This window comes from Onychostruthus taczanowskii, unplaced genomic scaffold, assembly GCF_017590055.1.
Source record: "Onychostruthus taczanowskii isolate IOZ18803 unplaced genomic scaffold, ASM1759005v1 scaffold9, whole genome shotgun sequence".
NCBI lineage: Eukaryota > Metazoa > Chordata > Aves > Passeriformes > Passeridae > Onychostruthus > Onychostruthus taczanowskii.
In genome coordinates, this window is record NW_024506993.1 from 7,550,149 (window position 1) to 7,572,476 (window position 22,328).

General features: G+C 39.7%; 1 protein-coding gene across 1 annotated transcript in view; it reads right to left on the bottom strand.

Moving 5' to 3' along the window:
* The window catches only part of PTPRG (protein tyrosine phosphatase receptor type G), a 395,992-nt gene that overhangs the window by 185,674 nt on the left and 187,990 nt on the right, over positions 1 to 22,328 (bottom strand). The gene's annotated exons all lie outside the window — the stretch shown is intronic.

Consider the following 22,328-nt stretch of genomic DNA (forward strand, 5'->3'; position numbering starts at 1 on the left):
GTTTATGCTTTCATTATGGACAAATAATGCAACAGGCACACATTAACTTGTGCTCTTGCAATACTATGCCTAGATAATATGATCTTTATTAATGTTCTCATTTCTTTTGGAGGTTTTGAAGCCAGAAAATAATAAAAGAAAGAATTAAACTAAATGTGTGTTAGTAAATTTGAAGAAAACAACAATGGAAAAAAAAATTACTCCGTAAGAAGTAAACAAGACAATAACCTCTCAGGAATACACAGTAAATTTATTTTGTCATATTCTTACATGAGTTTTGTGGTTTTGATGAACAATTAAAATAATATGGAAAAATGAAAGGTCTGAGGCAAAGACCTTGTCATCCACACCACATACCAGCCCAAGATGTACTAGAACACCAGGGACCCTCAGCACCACTCTTAGGAGGATCAAATTTAAACCAAATTTCAAATTTTTCTTATGACCTGCCTCTTCAACCCTTAAGTTGTATTAACAGAGACTGAGAACTTATCTTCCCATGAGTGCAAACAGTGGTTTAAGCTCCTGAAATAACACCACAGATTTCTTGTAAAGCACTTGTTGATCACAGCTCTTGAAGTGCTTTAGAGCAGGAATCAGCTACACTATTCTCATGTAAAGACAGAGATGTTGATGGCTGAGAAGGGAAGCAACTTGCCCAAGCTCAACTATGAAAACCAAGTTACAACCCAGTAACTCTGCTCTCCTGAGAGTCCTGATGTCACACCTGTGTCACACCTTTGAACAGTCAGGAGGTCTGTTCAGCAGGCAGCCAGCAGGAAATCATGCACCAATGTGCATTTATTACCCTTGCATCTGAGAGGCATATGTATATTCAATTAGTGCCATCCAAACCCAGCAGTTGGGAAGGCCAGTTTCTTTGGCCTCTGGGTTTTAATCTGTCTAGTTGCAAAGTGCATTAGTGCTCTCTTCTCGTGAGCTGATGCAGGACATTTAATCAATAGCAAGATTTTGCTATACTCATCACACACAAATGCTGTCTGGTACCTAAATGATAATAAGAAAATTTTACTTTCAAGTACAATTAGGCAAAATTGCAATATAGTTTAAAAACAATTTACATCATCTGCCCAGGTTAAAAATCAGTTTTGTTTATCTCGGAGTTCAACTTATATCGTCAGCAAGAGCTGCTTTCAGTTATTTCCCAATGTACCACAACCAAGGAGAACAGAATTATTAAAACCCCTACATGGGGGAAACCAAATGTCTTCCACTCAAACACAGCTATTTTTCTCCAATCAGGATGCCCTTAGTAATTGGTCTGTAGTGAGTTAATTGGAAATTCAGATTTACTTTACATATAACCTCGCATCTACCCTATGAAATTTGGGAATTTGCTTTAAATATCTAGCACTACACATAATCAAACCCACCAGCTCTCGTTTTCTGGCTTTATTATAAACAAAGGGTGAGCTTTTCAAAAGCACTCTGCCCACAGAGGCTATCGCAGTGGTTTCAGCTGTGCATTCAAAAGGAGCTGTGCACTCCAATTTTTCTTTTGTAAGTATTCTGGTGTCAATGAGGATTTTTTCCCCTTTTTTTAAGTAGGCAGATTTATTTTAACAGAGACTGTAGGGTTTCTTCCATGCATCTTGTCACAATTATTTATTTATTTGTTTTAAGTATACCCACTTCTCAACCTATCTGCAGTGAAAACTGCCTTGTCAAAATGAATAAAATAAGCCATAAGGGTAAACAAACAAACCACCATGTTGAATTAAAACCTCAAGTGACTTAGGTACCTGAATTGACTCTTGCTGAAATGTAGTGTTTCACAGACTTTTAAAGGCTTTGTTTCATTTTAAAAAACAAGTCTTCTTTTTTTTCTTAAATTAATTTAACTTGCTTGAATTAATTTAATAGCAATAAATCTCTTTCGATAAACACAGTAGCTTCACTTGCTTGTAAATCTATAATCTAACAAAATAAAGCCTAGCAGTATCTGCTTTCTTCATGTGACAAGATAAGTTTCCATGCATAAAATGCTTCCATACTCGTGCTGAATTATTAAAGAAAAAAATAATAAAATCTAATGCAGTGAAACTCTCTCAGCAACTCAAAACCTCAACTTAGTGCTGGTGCTGTGACTCCAAGTCCTGACACCACAAATTACAGTCATAAGGCTAAGCTCCGATTTAGAGGTTCAAGACCTGCTAGTTAAAATCAGCCCAAGATTTTATAAATGCCTAGGCTTGCCATTAATTTCTTTCACAGGTTTTTGATATGTAAATGACTACATGCAATGTGACCATGCATTCTGGCTGCAGCTTGAGACAGATATAGGGGCCGCAACCCCAACATCTCCACTCCCAGCAGCGCAGAACTGGGGCTGCCCCAGCTTTAACAATGACCACAGAAAAGGGAAGGCAGGCCAGGGAGGGGAGAGGAAACCTTTTGAGTTTGAAACAAAACTAAATAAATTATAGCTCCTACCCAGAAAAAAAAAAAAAAAAAAAAAGGCACTCAACAACCTATAAAATGTAATCAAGAATAGTGCAGTGTGATTCACAAATTCCCAGGTGGCCACCAGAAGGGTTCAGGCCCAACTGCCTGTTTTTTTCCATGGACATTCAAGTGCACTTTCAATTAAAACTGATCTTCCACTACAGATTTCAAATTAATTCTTCTTCCAAGTGTCTCATGCTCCAGACATCCCTGCTTTGCAAAAAAGCCCTATATCATTAGAGGAGGAAATAGAACACTTTTTCCAAGCTTGCAGATATTGATTACCTATTCCTTCCATCAAAGCACAATTGCCATTCTGCACTGTATAAATCTCTTCAGCGTTAGACACTTTATAAAGTAGTGAGAATTATATCATTAATCATTTGCAGTTACACCTGTCTTACTTTATTGAATTTTTTGTTTTTTAGAACTTTAAATAAATGCTTTTAAATGAAAACATGACACTAAATAAAGACTGTTTCACTTAAACCTAGTTAAAAAAAGAAATCCTGTAATTCTGTGTGTGACATTTACCCATCTGAAACACAGGAACTTATGGCTATTTGTATTTCATTTTTCCAACAGTAAGCATGGTGACTTAAATCAAATAAAATTTCAAATGAATTTGAGTTGGCCTTTTAAGGCTGATAAATAATTCGGTTTTCAGAAACCAAGTTAAGAACCCACACCTGTGTTAACAAATAACACACATTTCCACTGAGAGGGTGGGACAACCTGCAGGCAAAGGTAAACATCAAGCAGCCCCATCCTAGAGCTGGAATATTTGCTGCAGAGGCAGCACAGAAAGAATGATAACTGATAATGTTCTGCAGGAACTGAAGTCAGAGTCCTGCCTCCCGAAAACCATGGGCTTGGGTCCAACAGCTGGGGCAGGAAGGCTGCACCCACCCCAGGTCACCCAAATGCAAGAGCAGGGTGTGCAGGGGTGGCAGCTAGGTCTCTGTGGACCTGAACTCTCCTCTGCTGAAATCAGGGACAAAAGGGCTCCCAAGGCTGGAAGGAGAGCTGGGGTCAGGGAGCTCAGCAGCACCTGGGGTCTCACACACATTTTCAATTCATCCAGAGATGTTATCACCCATCCTTGTCTGAAATTACCTGACACTTCCTAGATTCTTTTCTCATGCAAAATCATTCTGTCAATGACTGCAGTAACTTTAATAGTTTTTTAATACACTGTCTGCTCCTTAAATATAACCCAAGATTACTTTTTTCTTCTTTTTACTGTACAAAGAAATGAGCAGTCTTCATTAATGAAAAACCATTAAAGTATTCTGCCAAAATCTAATTAAAGCTGGTATAAAAACTTCCACTTAAAAAAATATCAAATGCATTTGTTTTTCTCACACAGGTTTTGTTTAAAACATCTGTTGTTAAAAACATTGGCATTTCCTTGATTTTGCATAACTTTTTAATTAATGGATCAGCTACTCTGATATAAACTTGTCTGTAACACATAAACCTTTACAATGATATAGTTTAACAGAAATTAGCAAATTTTGAGTCATACAATTTTCATCATCCATTCGCAAAGAAGTAGAAATAGAAACCTTTTTTAAAATTTCACTTATTTTCTAAACATTTTTACAAAAATGTGATTTTAAATCTCAAAACTGACATAGAAATAACTAGTTCAGAGGCTTTAATTTTGGAGGTTTTTCATTAGTTGTTCTTCTTGGGTCCTTTTTTAACAGAATTACCTCAGACAAATCTTTTTGTGTACTCAATGCCTCTTTACTTTTCATTGTTGAATGAAAATGGTAATAATGATTGCAAAGCAATCAAATCCCCTCATTTCTGCAATTAACTTGATCATTTCATGGAGACATCCTATCCCATCATCTTAATATGGCAGAAAATTCCATGTTTCTCTTAGAACAAAATCCAACCAGTTATTAGGGATAGGCAGAACAAATTAGTATTTCCTCCTCAAATGAAAACAGAGGTCCCAGCCTTTGCTTGCACAGCTCTGGAGGGGCAGCCTACAGACTTCAAGAAGCACAGCAGTGAGAGGTGAGAACCTCAGTCAGGCTCTGGATAAATGGAGATGCTTCCCTTTTCAGGGACTGGCAGCTATGACCTGCCCAAGCATTCCAGCATTTAGCTGAGCAACACTACAGATCTGAATCTCTGCCTCCAAGTCTCTGCCCTACCTGAACTGCTCCATCACGAGCCAAATCTCAAGAAATACTGAAATGTCACCACCAGCAAACAAAATCATCCTTTCTTCCACACAGAGAAAGAAAAAGGAAGAGGTGACCTTGCTTGGCTACAAAGTAATGACTTCAATAGCAGGGCGGATTTTCAAACAGCAAAAAATTGTTTTAAACAAACAAGTACCAGTGAAATTCACTACAGAAGTGCCCTTGCTCGGCTACAAAGTAATGAACTTCAACAGCAGGGCGGATTTTCAAACAGGAAAAAATTGTTTTAAACAAACAAGTACCAGTGAAATTCACTACAGAAGTGAAGCATTTTAAGATCCTTCAGAAACCTCAGTTCCGGGGCTCCTCTCTGTTATCTCCTGAAGCTGTCACTTGATGCCAGAAGATCTCACCATCACTGTTTGCCATTTAAAAGCAGCTGTATCAGTAAGTCCAGGAAGGTGCTTAAGCCACGTAAATAGTGACAGGAGGCAAGGCACATAGTGCAGATACAGACTGGCTGAAAAATCAGCCTCCCTTTACCCTCTCCTCTCACCTGCAGTCCCCTCCTGGGAAGCAGAAATAAAATGAAATCTGTAGGATGAAGCCTAAAGACTGCACTTAGATACAAGGCCGAAAAGAATGATTTGAATGACATATCTCTTGCTGATTGATTTAGCATGAGGCTGCAGAGGTAAATGTATAAAAATCCCTGAAAGCCTTGATAAAAAATCAGTAGCATCTTTCAGAGGTCTTCCAATTGCAGAGAAAGCAGCCACGTTGTTAAATCATTATATTAGGGGGAAAAGTTGCTGAAATTATACTGTCTTCCTCTAAAGTGATGGCATACCAAAATCAAAGGGATGGAGAAGGAGAGCCTGTAGTTAAGAGTTCACAGTGCTGCTTTGAACAAAGATTTCCTGCCCTGGGGGAAAAGGGCTTTTCATTTTATTATTCTCTGTCATCACTCTGTTTAACATGAGACACTCGTGCTTGCAGAAAATTCCAATTACTGCTTGAAAAATGAGAGCGAATACCAAGGGCAAGATCCTGACGAGCTTGCTGAGACACAAACAGGTCCAAGCAATCTGCAAGCTCAGTACAGGGAAGGTGTGCCAGGCTTGGGAGAGGTGTAAACAACCAGGGACAGTTTTCTGAGAAGTCAAAAAATCTGAAAGAAACTTTCCCCAAGAACAATCTCTGATAAGGTACATCTTAACCAGTACTTGTTGGAACAAACACAGAATACAGGAAGATGGAACAAAAAGGGGTTGGATTTAGATAACCCTTGAGCCACCACCAGCAGCAGCAGCAGCACAGAAGCACTGATGCCAGCTCCAGCACTGCCCAGCCATGGGGCTGTGGAAGGAAAGCTGATCTTCAAAACTGATTGTGTCAGTGATACTGCCACACTGCCAGAATGTGGCAATCACAAAGAAAGGCTTTAAATCATGCTCCTAAATATAAACTATCCTTTAATGTCTGCAGCTTTTAAACTGAAAGACAGAGTGCCACGCATGTTCTCCTTAAATTTTCATATCCACAGATGCTACAGTTTTTTTACAGTGGATTTCTAATTAAACTTCCTAACCTTCAATTACCTTTGGAGAAGTTTTTAATGTGTTTTCAATCTTCATATTCCTCAGTGAACTATTCTCTATTACACAGTCACAAATGTAGTGATTTTTATTACATATCCACCCCCCCCCCCCCCCCAATAAACAGACTTTCTGCATCCCAATTTTGTTCCTCAAAAAAGTAGGAAGCTGCCATGAATCTTGTATGAAGCTCCCACAGTACCTATCAACCTGCCAGTGGCAAAATGTATGATAAATATCCAACATTAGGAAACACCAGGACCTTAGGACAAATGTTGCAGGAAGCTCACAAAAAAGTGGAATAAGTGTAATTACTAAAACAAGCTTTTTCCATAAACATTTCAAGTTTTAGCATTTGTGAGCTGAATAATTTACCACCACACAAAAGTGAAAATGGTACTAAGTTTAGCTGTGCTGGCAAAATAGTTTGGGGCTTTTTCAGGGGTGTCTCACACAATAAACTCTAGACAGACTTGCCTAATGACCTGTTGAATTTAACAACTAATATTTCAAAATTATTTATACTGAGCACAGAGCACAACAGTGTCAATGAAATTATTATGCAGAACTCACTGAGTGGGAGGATAAATTGTGGTATTGAAAGTTCCTGCTGGTGGCAAGTGACTGAGACAATGTATATCTACATCCTCTGTTTTTTATAATTTTCTACATTTTTAATAAATGTATCTGACATCTCACACCATTCATTTCATAACCGTCAGAGGCCTTTTAAAACTGCTCACCCTGAGCTGCACATAATAAACGAGGTGATAACTTACAATATAAGGAAAAAACAGGAGATTAATTTATATGAAGGCATCGTAAATTACCTTTCTTCTATTTTATACTAGTTCAGTAAAGCCCTATGAAGACTAGGGACAGACATAAAAATAGATTTTTTTCCTAAATATAATTTAAAAAAGTATAAATCCTAATGGAAATTACAGAATGAAGATGTATTACAAATCAATGCAGTAGCTGAGTGAGAGCACTTTGTGTTGTTGGGAGGAAGACACAGATTTTAGTAATGGGTGCATTGGACAGGTCACATCCAGGCCAAGTTTCTCTGGAGAAGGGTCACTCTTTTCAACTATCCTTTCTTCATTTACAGGGTAATAGCTGTATGATGGTGGACCTTGACAGGAAGGATATTTATATTGCTCTAGTGCCCCAATGCAGCAAAAAGAAGAGGGGTTCCATTCTTCCAAACCTCACTAGCAAACAGCTGCTGCCTCAAAAAGCTTAAACTGAACAATGTAAGACAAGCACAATATAAAACATCTCAAACTCGAACAGATGCATCCCCCTGGGCTAACCTCCCCTTCTCTGTAACACCCTGCTTCATGTTTTCTTCTCCAAGGCCATCTTCCAGAGCTGGCACTAACACACCAGAAAGGTGATCAACCTTCCCATGAGAAAGAAAAAAAACATCATTTCTTCCAGAGAGCAAAGATAAAAGAATAAATGAGTCTGGCATTTCATAGAACTAAACATATGAAAAAGCACAAGCTCATATAATGTTGACGTAAACCATGGTTCCATCTGTGCTACTCCAAGGAGAAAGCACAGCATGAACAAAGCTCTCAGAAAATAAATCTGAGCAAACAAGAGGAAGAAAATGGGCAAAAAACTTTCCCACCCAAGAGTTGTTGGATGCAGACGGAGGCTTCAGCGAGACTTTGCTGAAAGAAAAGGAATCAAGAGGACCTGAATTTGGCTCAGTGCTAACTACAGCCACCACTGCCAACACCCAGAGCAGGCAAAAGCCAGGAAGACAAGCAGCCAGCTTGCCACTCTGTGCCTGTGATCTTACCACCGTACTGCAGGTGAAATCCCCACAAGATCTGGAGTTGAAACTGGGAAGCAGCCTGGGAGCATTTGCTGAGCTGAAACTGTGGGAGACACACCTCAGGCTGCAGGAATAGTGAGGCAAGAAGAAAATGTGCAAGAACAGACATGATGGGCTCAGGAACCCTTATGTGGTTTTTGAGCCAGAGATCATAGGTTGTTTGAGGGCTTGACTGAGACCCTGCTGAAGCATCAATGCTCCCATGCTGCTGAACCTGCCCAGGGGCTCAGACATGAACACTGAACGACAGTGACAGTAATACACCATGACATTTACGTCAGGAAATCTAAAATTCCCATCTTGCTTCTCTGTCTCCTTCCTACCACCAGGAGCTACCTGCTCCATTTCACTCCCTTCCTTCATAAAGGGAGAAGTTCACCTGTCTCATCAGAGCAGCTGCCAAGGATTGCGCAAAACTTCAAGAGAGCTATGGAGATACAAAGCTGTGCAAGACTCAACTGTCCCACTACAGATCTTGCCAGGGTACCTGCAAACACATTTAGAAAAAACCCAGGTCCAGTTATTTCTCAAAGCACCACAGACTTGAGTTCTGTTACTTCTCACATGTACCCTTAATAGGCTTGATCTCACCAAAGAAACTGCTAACATAAATGATGCATCACTGTAACTTAATTACCTCCAATTTGGGTGGGTACAGGAACAGAAAGTACCTTTTCTTGATTCCCATCTGTTCCTCATAACTAACCAAAGAAGCCCTCCCCAGAGCTCTGTCTCTGAAAGCCAGCATGAAAAAAAAAAAAAAAGAAAGAAAAGGAGAGGGAAAGACAGGAAAAAACTGTATATTTTTATTGAATTTTTGCAGGATGCAAGTTAATAAAACACCCACAGAGAGCACAGAGCAATATAGAAAGCGAATAAAGGGAGGGAAGGCTGATATCAATAAAGCTTATCCAGAGGCACTGGTGAAAGTACTCATCATTTCAAAAGAAACCTACTACAAAAATAATTTCCACTTGTTGCTTTGGCTCAGGTTTACAAAAAAACAGAAGTGTCCTAAGCAGAGGGTGGATTTAAAAAATAAAGCCAGGAAGATAAAATTATCTGTTGTTGAAACACGTCACCCTCAGCTTTTCAAAACCCGTTGTTGATCCTAACCTGACCAGAGACAGCAACCAGATTAGGACCTCATTGTTTTAATCACATCACAGAAAACACTACAGTCCCCAAAGTCACTCATCAAATCTCGACAAATACTGCCTTTGCTGTGATATTGCCTTTTTAGGTGAAAATCAACTTTTGCCCAACTAAGTTCTTAATGGCATCTCTGTTCCAACAGCCTTCTCAATCCAGCTGTCCCTTTCACTAATATGCACCAGTAAAACAGTTCCCAGGAGAGTTGCTGGGAGATTGCTAGCTTTTACTTAATGACACATCGTGAACCCTGCCCTCAATTTCTATTAACATTCAGTCTATGTTTCTACCATTAATTTAAGAGGAATGAACAGGAAGAGAATAAGCAGCCCTAGTGTCCAGCCCGAGGTACTCCATCAGACACTGCTTCTGCAGCTGACAGAGAACATTTACAACCAGTTCTCTCATTGTTGTTCTATATCTGTCATTTCCAGTATGTTACACTACATGGCTTAAACTGCTCCAAATCAGCTTTAGTTTTCCACTAGGAAAGTCCAGAGTTAGGATAAAATGAATAAACAAACCCCCTAAAAAAAAAAAACAAAACAAAACAAAACCAAAAAAAACCAAAAAAAAAAAAAAAAAAAAAAACCAAAAAAAACCACCAAAAAACCCATCACAGCAATTTTAAAACAAAGCCAAAAAACCCAACAAATCAAAGTCATGAAAGGGACCTAATGTTCTTATTCACTTGTACCCTGTTCTCTCCGGAGGAGCTTTAGGTAGTGACCTGTCAGTGCTGGAGGAGGCACTGGCAGCAGCCCCTCTCTTGCCCCAGACCTCTTCCCTTCTGTCAGCACTACCCTTTGGGCAGGGCAATGCACACAAACACCTGAGCAGCTGCTCTGGGGGAAAACCAGCTGCTGCAGAGAGCTGGCAGCGAGGAACTGCTGTGATGGATGGAGTCAGGATGAGCACTACGGTGATTCACTCCCACAGTACCTGTAGTGACCATTCAAACACCAAGTCAAATAAAAAAACCAAAAGATACCCTAGCTGGGATAGCTTTCCTTCAGCACCACATGAACTGTTCATTTAGGGACAGTCACCCCAGAGTGCAGCTTGCAGGCTTTGAGATGCAGCTGCTCCCAGGACAAATTTTCCTGAGGGCAGTGTAAGGGCATCACCTGTTCCTCCACCTCACTGCATGCTGCTCCCACAGCCTCCCATGGGATCATCTTCACTTGCTGCCACCAAGGATGCTTGGAAGCAAGGAAGTGTTCCCACAGCCCTCCCTGTCCAGTGTGGGGAAGGCAGCAGCCAGCTCTGAACACAGCTCCCTGTGCTCTGCAGTCACAGCAGTGTTTGGGCAGCCCATGGTGACACATACCATAAAATGGAATCCGGAGTGTATCACTTCACTGTGAAATCTGTAAGATATCGGATTTATATGGTGTCTGCAGAGCACATTAGAAGATCATCAGCATCATCATGTCTTTTTGAGACAGCCATAATTATTCAGGCTGTTACTTTATCTCACTGGTGCTTCTGAAAAACTATTCAATATTAGCAAACTCTCACTAAAAACAATGTTTTGGTTGAGGGACTAATCTTCCTATCGGTACACAGCCATACCTGGGCTTATCTACATTACCAATTCCCTGCTGATTGAGTGGATTCATTAACAACACAATCTCTGGTGACTGAAATGAAGTCTCATTCTTCCTATCACCGGTGCCTTGCTGTTTGCTTTTCCTTCACAGTATGCACACAAGTAATTAACTTACTATGCTCCACTAGCTCCTGACACATTACTTGGCATAGAAAAATTCACGAGCAGGTAGTTAAGCATGCAAAATATTTTCAGTCAAATGAACTTCATAACAAAGCTCTACTAAGGAAAAATGCAGCTCTTTCTGAAACAATGCTAACAGACAGCACACTGCCCATCCCAGCAGGAGCTTCTTGAGAGGTTACAAAAAAAACAAAAAAATGTATAATTTTTACCATTTTTGCTCAACACACAGGAAATTTCTTTAGGGGGGAAAACCTGGTAAGGAATAGATGCTCACTGAAAGGATGAGCTTGGAGATCAACCTGATTGTCTCTTGTGGAAGCCCAACATAACAAGGACAGACACAGGTTCACATGGTATGAAAGAAAATGGGGGAAAAAAACCAAACAATGCAAATAGGAGATTCAATTCAATGCAGCACAGCTGAGATTACAGGTGTCTGGAAGTATGGAAAAACAGTGCATTTTGACTTTAACAGCAAAATTAAAAAAAAAAAAAGTAAATTGCTATTTAAAGCATGAGTGCTTTTAAGCCTAGAGAAATGGCAGTGAAAACTCCCTAAATAAAAAAATGAAATTTATTGTATGCCCCACCTAATGAGTCCACTGAGGAACATGACTTGAAACATGTAAGCCATTTCAGTAATGTCAAGAAGTAAAACTGGAGTAAAGTTACTGCTGTATTTAAGGTTAAGGTACAAAGAGATGGTGACTTAGGACAGAAGCAGTGTGGGGATGATGGGCCAACCCCAGTGCAGACTGGTGTCACTGATGTGACAAGGTTGGCACTGAGTTTGATAACACCAGGACTTTCCCTTGAGAACATAAAGATACTGCAGCCTTGTGGGGCTCTCCTCTGATCTGAACATACTCTAAATGATGATTTTAATCACCACAACATTTTTCTAGTACCAGGGGCTGGGAAGCATGAGATCCTCACACGACACTGCTGCAGTCCAGCCAGTGCTGTACAAAACAACGTCACTTACTCTACACTCTCCTGGTCCTTCCTGTCAGCCAATAGTAGCTGAAACTCCAAAATATATGCAAAAATACTTGACAAAACCCCAGAAACCTGAGTGTGTAAAGACCCCTTCACAGTCCTTTTCATTTCAACTTTAACCTTTCAGAAATTCAATGACTGTATTGACCTAAAACACTGGAAATTGTGATCCTGAAGTTTCCTTCCACATAAGGAAAAAAATCTTAAAAATCCTTCTGAAGTCCTAGAAAATTAAACTGCTCTTTTCTTCAGTTTTTTCCAGAAGACATTTGTTTCTTCCCTCTTCACATGCCACAAGGCATGTACCTTTGCCAATCTCAGACCGTTGTTTTGACTCATTTGGTCACAAAAGTTAGTTCCTCATGTTCCATCACAGCAATTTTGCTTGGGACAAAAGAAATAGATCTGTGGAGGACAGAATTCACTGTGATTTGTGTATATCATGTTCCTCTATTCTTGCACTGCTTTCAACTCGGCTCATTTAAATATAGCTCCTGTCATACCCATCATTTTCAGTTCACCTATTATGCAAAACCACACACTCCAACAGAGCAGCCTTCGCTGCACAGTTTGTACAGATTCTCTACTCCAGGCCTGAAATCCTTATTCGTTTATGAACTAGATGTTCCTTGAACAGTATTTCCAGTTGCTTAACTGGCATGTTAAGGCACAGAATAGAAACCAGATTTCGTTTCTTTGGATTTTCATCAAAAATAAATTATCTCACTTAACCTCTGGCATCCTTGATAGATACCCAGGTCCGTAAACAGTTCACTGAATCAAGGAAACCTTTGTAATATTTCCAGAAGACTGCTGAAGCTTGCTCTATTCCAGAGGAAGGAATCTCAGGTTTTGTTTGGTTTTCCACTCTTACAATATCAGTGAAAACTAACAGGTTTTCATGCCAGAATAAACAGTTGGATAACACATACTGACATGACAAGTGTGAGTCACTACACTTCATAAACCCACCTCTCAGAGCCTTAAAACAATTTTCATCTTGTTCAGAAAGGTATTGAGTACTGAAGAACTCAAATCTTGAGCAGTCATTGCGATGTGACTTTTTGTTTTTGGTTTTTTTTTCTAAAGGTTGTTGCCATGTTTAATTGCTCTCCAAGTTTCAATCTGCAGCTTACATCTTACACCAGCTCAGCAGGTGTCCCGTCTGGTCCTTGTTTGCCTTCCAGCTGATCTTCAGGACACAGCATAGTCCCTTGATGGAGATGCAGACTTCTTCCCTTGCAGAGGGTCGCCATCAGTAAAGGCAGTTGTGCAGGATAACCCTTCTTCCCTTGATGGAGATGCAGACTTCTCAATCCAGACTCTTGCAGAGGGTCACCATCAGTAAAGGCAGTTGTGCAGGATAACCCTTCTGCAGAGGGAAGGTCTGCCAGAACTGTTGCTCAGAAAAGTCAGCCAGGCTGGGGATTCAATGACAACACTGAATAGACCCAAACAGGGCCCTCCACTGTCCTAATTAAAGGGTATTTCTTGGATCAGAAATGTGTAAAGGAATCCTCTCTCTCCTAAATCACAGACATCCTCCAAAACCCTAGATTCCTTCACAGACATATAAACAGTTCCAGCCTAAATACCAAACACAAATATTAAAAAACATTTTTTTCTTCCTTCAGGTTGACCCTTATTAGTTTCATCTACAAAATTCCAGATGCTGACTGGCTCACTGTGGGGACAAGATCAATTCCTACTATGCTGAGAAATGCACTGTTGCACTTGTTTGTATTCCTGCGGTATCTATGACCTTACACTGAATTCAGGAGGAGCCTTTTGAGGAGCAGACAGACTTTCTGGTTTTATTTTGCTCAAAGTAAAACACAAAATAGATTTCAATCCATGACTGGAATTTCTTTCCAGTACAAATGTATAGGAAGAACTTAGAAGCATTCAAAGTATTTTAAGGCAATCACAGTGGCAGTATTTGGGAACAAGGACAAAAATATATAATTAAACACAACCTTCCTGATTACAGAGCATGTCTTAAGCAATTTAATGACTTTACTAAGGCCATAGTTGGTGGACTCAAGAGACTTGAGTCTCATGAGAATAAATTATGTCCAGCATTTTAAACTAGAAACTTTCCAGGGTCTGTGGTTTCAGAGGAAAATCTGGAAACACACACAAAAAAAAAAAAAAAAAAAGATCCAGGACCCAGAAGGTAAATGAGAAACTTAAAATGACTGTCTCTTTTCTATCTCCCCTAATTTGTTTTGTTCAGTCTCACAGCCTTTGAGCAACTGATCTTGGCAGTACTCCAGAGTATCTGACATTATTGACAAATACAAAAAAAAAGAATCTAATCCAGGGGAAATAACAAAAGAAACCAAACCCATCAATAGCAGGAGCTGGGCTAATACACATGGATCCACTCGGGTGTCCAAGGGCCTTTCAGTGCCTGGCTCAGAGCCACTTCCATTGTCTTTGTAAGCAAATGAAAATCCATGGATTGCTATTTATCTCAGAATGGAGGTGACACCTATACTCTAGATGACACCTATAAACTTCATACCATCTAACAATAAAAACAGTGGTGGTTGGTTTGTTTGGATTTTTTTTTTTTCTGGTAAAATAGGATTTATTTGTATCTTTTCCAGGCCTTTGTCAATGACTGCTTTAAAAGCACATACAGCACTCTGTTTCTTCCTCAGCTGTGAAGTCCTGTACAAGTCCCTGCCCTCAGAAACACAACCTGATGCACACGTTTGGGAGGAGATTATTTTCTAAGGGACAGAAACTCATGCAAATAGTTAAACTTTGTGATAGTGTTGCATCAATGTTTTTATGTCTCTTTTTAACTATCAGTGACTGACACTAGCTGTCTTTCACTTCTGGTCTCACTGGTCTTTTCAGGTTCTCACAGCAGCAAAAAAGCAAGCAGGGCTTATTCTGAAGTAAATTCTGGATGTAACCACTTATAACTCCACTAATACAGAGAAGCTAGTAAATCAGTAGCAGAAGTTTATTAATTTAAGAGTTATTGAGACACATCTTATTGATCATTTCTCACACTCAGCCTCCAGAGTTTACCTCACAGCTCCAGTTTATGCCTCGATTAAGTGGTTCAGAGAAGCCTTGCATTTTATAGCACGCATATCATGTAGCATAATGCTGCTGCTATGATGACTTGCAAACTAAGCAGTGGATTTATTGCCCTAGAATAGACTTGAGTTTTACTCACCCCAGGCAGCCAGCACAAACACTCCTGAGTAAAGCTCACAGCTTGGAGCTTGGATGGGAGTTGCACAGAGCTAACCCAGCCAACAGTGGTCTCACACCCAGCTTTAGCTCACTTGTGTAGCCACACAATATCAGCTAACTAGACATTCGTTTCCATTTTCAGTATTCACATGTTTTTCTGAACATTTCTTTTTATAGGCTCTGATTCAGCAAAGTACTCAAGCACATGCTTTACTTTAAATAGCTGAATAATCCAATGTCTTTTCAGCAAATGTTTAACTTTAATTGTGTGAATAGTTCCAGTTCAAGGGCTCCTCATATCTTGGACACTGAGCACTCATTTGTGTGCTCAATCCATTGCACAGATATAATATCATTCATGGGTTTCACATTATGTATTTACTAAAGTGCTTTGCTAAACAAGGTCCTAAAGCAAACATGCCACAGCCAGAGTTTATTTAATAATGCTTCTACAAATTCAGCTCTAAACTGTTAAGAATTTTTAACAGGAAAACTAAGTAACCATAGGACTCACTTCAATTTCTCTCATATCTGTACCTTGATTTAGCCCTGACTACGATTCTGGCAATGTGGTTTAACAAAGCATTAGCATTAATTTTTCTCAACCCATATGAGAAGATGTGTTTGCTTCTAAAATAAAAACAAACAAAGAAACACACCAACCTAAAATAAAAATATGGTGTGTTAAAACTACCCCTGCAGGGGCTTTTCCTCTCAGCCCATATGTCACACAGAGCCATGGTCCTGCACAGGGGCTGCAGCAACACACTGGGGAGAAAAGGGGAACACCTTGGATGGAGAACTTGCCCCTCTGTTTACAGCATCCCCAATCTTACTATGCATTTCATCTCTGAAAGATGATATCTGATTACAAAAATATGACCAAAGTGTTCTGGAGGTCTTTTTATGTGACCTTTTTTTTTTTTCCCCCTCAGTCAGCAATACCTGGAACAGACATTCAAGTTCCTCTCCCATAACCACTGCTGCCTTTTTACACAGAAGCTGATGAATTTGCCTCTCATTAGAAGACTCCAGCAGCTGTGGCTTAAAGAAAAACACCACATGCTGTGAGAACAACAATAAAACTCCCAGACCTGGCAGTGCTGCCTCACCCCTATGGGCCATTTTTATTCCAAGCTGCTCCCCACCAAACCACACAGTGCAGGGCCCCTTTCTCCTTTGGTAGCTACTGCTTAGATGTTTCAAAATATAGTAGTTTAAATTATTAGAAAAAGGAACGCCAAAAACCCCCAACTGACCAACAGCCAGTTCTCAAAATTTGTTAGATTTAAAGGCAAAGAATAAAATTCACACTTTACAGGCATCTGCCCTCAGAGCAGGACATTTCCCTTGCCTGGCATTAAGTCATTATTTCAGATGAAAGTCCCAGCTCCAGCCCTGCATGTAAAGCAGGTTTAGGTTCTAAGGTGGCCAGAGAAGACAAATTAAAGAGGGTAAAAAAATCTAAATAGAACCAGACGCACCTGAGAACAGAAAGAAACTAAAATTGCCTTAAAAGATAAAAGGATGAAGCTCTTCTGACCAGTAGCTCTAAAATGTGTAATGAATTTAGACACTTCTTTTCTAAAGGAAGAAATCTATTTGATGAGATAACTATTATTAAGATAGAGCATAATAACTAAAGTGTAGAAAACTGGTCATTAGTTGGGGCTTAATTGCTCTTCCAGGTGGTGAAGAAGCAGTAATTACTATATCCAAAAAAGATCTATATTTCAAGATTACTTGCTTTTATGCATGGAACAAGAATACTACCTTGATATTAAACAAAAATTTAGCCAGAGCGTGTCCAGTGTCACCCCACTGGAACTGAACACTGACAACTGTACTCTGTGGAAGTAAGAAGGAACTTTATTATAGTGAGGAATGCAATTGTACATTATTCTGAAACAGGACTTCAGTATTATAGTTAGTAATTCACTGTGGTCTCACTGTTTGCCTGTTTTGTTTATAAATATTTACCATATACTATCTTCATAAAATAATTGCTATTCAATGTGCACAGTAAAGAAAAGACATTAGCCATTTCTGGCTGTGTGTTTTTCCACTCTAATCTGTATGACAATATATTAATTCAGTGTTTAACACACGAATCCTTACAGCTGAATGTCCTGAGCCTTCTTTGCCAGGTTAACACATACAAACATTTAGAGAGAACAATGCTCCTGTGACTGCCTGTTCAACACAGACCCCCATTTTGGTGACATTAGAGAGGATTACCAGGGACTGCAACATGTTCCACCCTCAGAAGCAATCAGTACTTCTTCACAGGGATATTTAAAGAGTCTCTTAAGAGGTAGCTTTTTAATTGATACACAAATAAAATCTCAATGAAAGCAATGATCTAGGAAAGGCTTCACCCCGCAATGCTACCATGAGAAGCCCCACCAAAGTTCAGGATGAAGGAGTCCATGTTCCATGCTAACAGGGCTTTTTTGCCAGATTCACATGGCAGAACACATCTTCAAGTGGTAAACAGCCTCGTGCTTTGGAGTCTGCAAGGCACAAGGTCAGTCCTCCCTTGCAGATTTCCAAGGTAATCACTGCAGCTTCATCTCAGAGCCGAGAGCTTCCTTCACCAATGTCACAAGGACATCAAGCTTTAACAGAGTGCCCCAACTACTCCTGTCCCAAACAGCACCCAGGTTCACTTAATGCTAAAAAAAGATAAAAGGAAAATTTCTTTGAATTTATCATCAGCATCTGGCTGGGATCTGCAGCAAAGAGAAGAAGTACAACCAATTTGGAGGTACCACCTCATTCTCTCATAAATCATGGCTGTAAAACACATAATGGCAGGACAGCCAAGGTTAGAAACAATAAAATACTTTTAGGCCAGTTTTTATTTAATTTGATTGTATTTCAAGATAATGATACCCCTTTAACTATGGGAAACATGCTCCAGCTGTTCTCCAGAGCCTCTGCGGGCTTGCAGTTTCCTTCCATGTGCAATTCCAGATGTTAACGGGGACCCTACGACCCAGGTTTCTTGTTCTCGCTCCCTCAACAGCACCTGGGAAGCCCAGACCAGCAGTGAAAGCTACATCCAGCCCCAAGCACCACACAAAAAGATTGAAATGAGATTTCAGCACAGAGGGTCTGCTGCAAATCCTCGCTTTCTGTGAGAAGGTGAGATTTGCACCATCCTGGAATTCTGAGCCCAAGGGATCAGGGAGGGTTTTCCAAGTGTCAGGGCACCAAGCCCAGATCTGCAGCACTCTTGTTTTCCTGCAGCATATGTAACCTCACAGGCATGGCCCAAAGCTCTACCCTCCACAGAAGTACATAAATATGTTTTTTGGAACTCTGAAACTCAGGTGAACAAGATGTCTCTGAGCAGTTTTTGGGAATTGACACCACACAAGTAGTTGGCTTTTCTGTTTTATAAACATCACATATATTTTTATCAATTAAAAACAATTTTCAAGGAAAATAAAATGTTAGAGATTTCCTCTGTGATCATACATGAAAAGGCATACATACATACATACACCTTAAACATCATTAAAATATTTTTGATATAGATTTTGAAATCCCTTCAATGAAAAAAACCCAAACCTCTGATGTACAAAACTATGAATTTTAAATCCTGCAAAATCATTCTGATAATGACTAATCCCTTTCTATCACCCAGATAAACTTAAGGGAAGAATATTCCAAAGGATGAGATAAATGTAGGGTAATGTGCTATTCTGCTTTTACAAACTAGGAAGCTTTTATAGCTAGATTCAGCATCTAAACTTGCACAGAAGTAAATTGCAGTTCAAACAGATTATATCACTTCCAACTTCACATTGCTTGCATTAATCACACTTATTCCTTTATATTTATAGAGGGTTTTTTTTAACAGGATCAACATTAATCGTGTAGCAGATCAAATATTATTCCAAATTTAAATAAAATCTGTTCATCATTATGGTCATTAGGTAATGGTTTCACCTTCCTTTGGGACCATAGCAAACATTAAAATTCAATTTATTTACCATTTACTGCTCATTAAAAAAAAAGAAAAGAAAATAAAAAGAGAACATCATTTCCTTGCAACAATAGCAAACTCTTGGGGTCACAAAACTCTTGAGAACCAGGTTTAAAAAAAAACCCAAAACAAACAAAGTCCACCACAGTTTGAAGACTAATGAGGAACTGAAGAAAGGACATAAACATCCACAGGATCTCCTACAAGGACTGCGTGCCTCATCCTGCAGCTTCCGATCTTCCTTCTGCTGCAAAGGCCGTAAGGCTGGGGAGCTGCAGTCTGAGCTGTGCTCTGCAAACACCTCCCAAGGTGGGTGCACAGCCCTGTAAGTGCAGATTTAAACCACAGATAATTGGTTTTCTTTTCTTAGGTGTCATTCATGGATTCCTCATGGATCCCCAGGGGTGCACAAGCCCAGCCCTGGGCAGGTGGCTGCGTGTGCTCTGTGTGTGCCCCGTGCTGCAGGACAGACCCCGACACACACAGCTGTCCTGGGCACAGCCAGCACTCTGAAACAGCTGGGTGAAAACCTTTGTTTTCCCAGTGATATATCTGCATCATTAATCAAGCTCTGATAAATGCGTTCCTTTACCTAAATTGATTTTCTTTTCAAAGCTCCCTTTGTCAGCTGATTTGCTAAGTGCTAGAGGACTGCACATCTCGCTGACTGGAGTTCCCCTGTGTATTCATTCTCCTCACAGGTTCCCCTGCAGAACTACCAGAATTTCACTGATTATTTTTCAGTAGACACTTTGTTAGACTACTTATAAACATACTGACCTAATTGCTTTTAATTATTCCAGTGGAGTCCTGCTTTTACAGTGGCTATTTCCTCCCACACAAAAGGAGAAATACTACTGTGAGAAGCATTGAAAAATCCATAGCCTGGGCTTCTCTCTGAAGCCTGAATCAATCAGAAGTTTAATGCACACTGTAAATGTTTATGTGCATGTGTTGCTATTGTGCACGTATGCATGCATTATGTAGGCCTCTTTTACACCTATAGACATCCATTTATCACATAAACCAAATGGGGCTAAGAAGACGGCAAACCAAATTAATTCCCAGTTTTGGAAACTAAGTGTTTTCTTAACAGCCCTCTGAAGGATCCAGTCAAATTTGGTGTTTTCACATTCATTCCTGGCACATGTTTAGAAAATTGTTTAAATTTTAGACATCCACCAAGCCTGTTCATAGCCACATATGTATTTCTGCAGGCTGTCCATATTAGCAAAGCTGCTGGAAATAAATGAAAGGTAAAAATACAGAAAGCCATTTTCTCTGCATCTACCCTTTAGCAGATAAAGTACCTTCACCACAAAACCTGCAAAATGTCTCCTGTGAACATCAGGATGGGTTGGACCGTTAATCCAAGTGAATGTCCTTAGGATAAACAGTTCACCAGCAAAGTGAAAAAGGAGTGCAGTTCAATAGGGAAATCCATTGAGGGACAAAACCAGAAAGAGGTGATACATGGAAGTCTGTCCCAAACACACTACAGAGCTAACAGCAAGGAGATCTCTAGCTATACCTGTAACTACTCATTAAAAACGCCTTTTTATCTTTGTTGACATTTCTAAACCCAAATATATTAAAAAGAGGGGGAAACAAAAGAAGCAGAAAAGTGAAAATTAGAGCAGATGGCAGAGGCATCAAATAACTCTGCTAACTCCTCATTTTGCTCTCCAAGGACTGCACAGTACATGCAAAACCAGGGGATCTAAAGAGGAAATACCTATGCTGATAACAGCTTGCTGCCCAGAACACAGCAATATGCTGAAAGCAAGCCTTAAGCTTCCTTCAGATTTGATATTCAAATACCAAAGGAAAATTGGTATTTTCCACAAATAGAAATAAGCTCACTTTTGAGAATCTTTTTCAGCCACAGAGTTTTGTGAAATGAGCAGCTTGTGTGTTATTCTCAACATTCAGTTTAATATTTTTCGGCAAGGAAAAAAAAAAAAGAGGCAGTATGTAGCACTTCAATTAAAACAAACAAATCAAAACAAAATAACACCCACGAGATGTCTGTGAAATGTCCTTCCTAGTATGAAATAAGATAAGGTTGCAACAACCTGCTAGTTAAGGTGTTTGAAATCCTTTCCAAAAATGTTTTGCAACATCATTTACTTGCAACAAAGCAAATTCTTATCTTGACAATTACTTAAACATGTTCATAGCATTTTTAAATAACTTTCTTCTGGTAAGAATCTTCCCTTAAAGTTGCAAATAAATATCACAGCACAAGACAGCATTCAAAGCCTGACTATTCCATCAGTTACTGTGCCACTGCCAGTGGCTGGATTATCCCTAGCACACAACTCAGGAGAAATTTCCCAAAATTCAACCAGTGCCATTCCAGATACTTGTTGTTGTTGAGAAAAGGGGCCTGTCCTGTACTATTGGTACACACAGAGAGTTTGGATTTGGATCTAGCTAGACAACACTGCTCAAAGATCACTGATGATGGCTCCTAACTTCAAGTATCCACAGTGAAGGGATTTTTGGAAAGCCAGCTTCCAAAAGTTTTGCCAAACACTCAGACTGGGGACTGAACAAGCCCTGACCCCAATTCACCCGCTGACAGTGCAATCCCACTACACTGAAAACATCCTCAAAAGAAGTTTTTCAGTGAAGGTTTTATCTCAGTCCTCAGTTCTTGTGTTTGACATGATACAAGCACTCAGGCTGCAGGAGAATAATTAATATTCAAGATGTAAAATATGCTCTCTCATTAGTGCATCTTTTGGGTCTCAAGCCTTTTGTGAGTGCTGTTACTGTAGTATTGATCACTGCCCAGCACTGTAATATACCGTGATCCTTCATGCTGGGGGAAAGGTATGTGCCAGTCAGGTTTATGAAGGCTATAAAACTTTTACTGTGCTTGTAGAACAACCAAAAAGAAAGGGAAAAATAGTTATCTAGAAATCTAATCATATGTAATTATATGGCTTCTGTTCTTTGAGACATCTCTCCTGGGCAGTCTAAGATTACTGAATACCACCTGGCTCCCTGGATCAAGGTAGTACAAGATTTTTAAAATCTCAGTGACAACTAATAGAACAATTTCCTCCTGTACATGAGCCTTCCCTAAACATGAGGCTGTTGCTCCCTGACCTTGGTGCAAAGAGGCAGGTTCAGAGGTGGAAGAAAT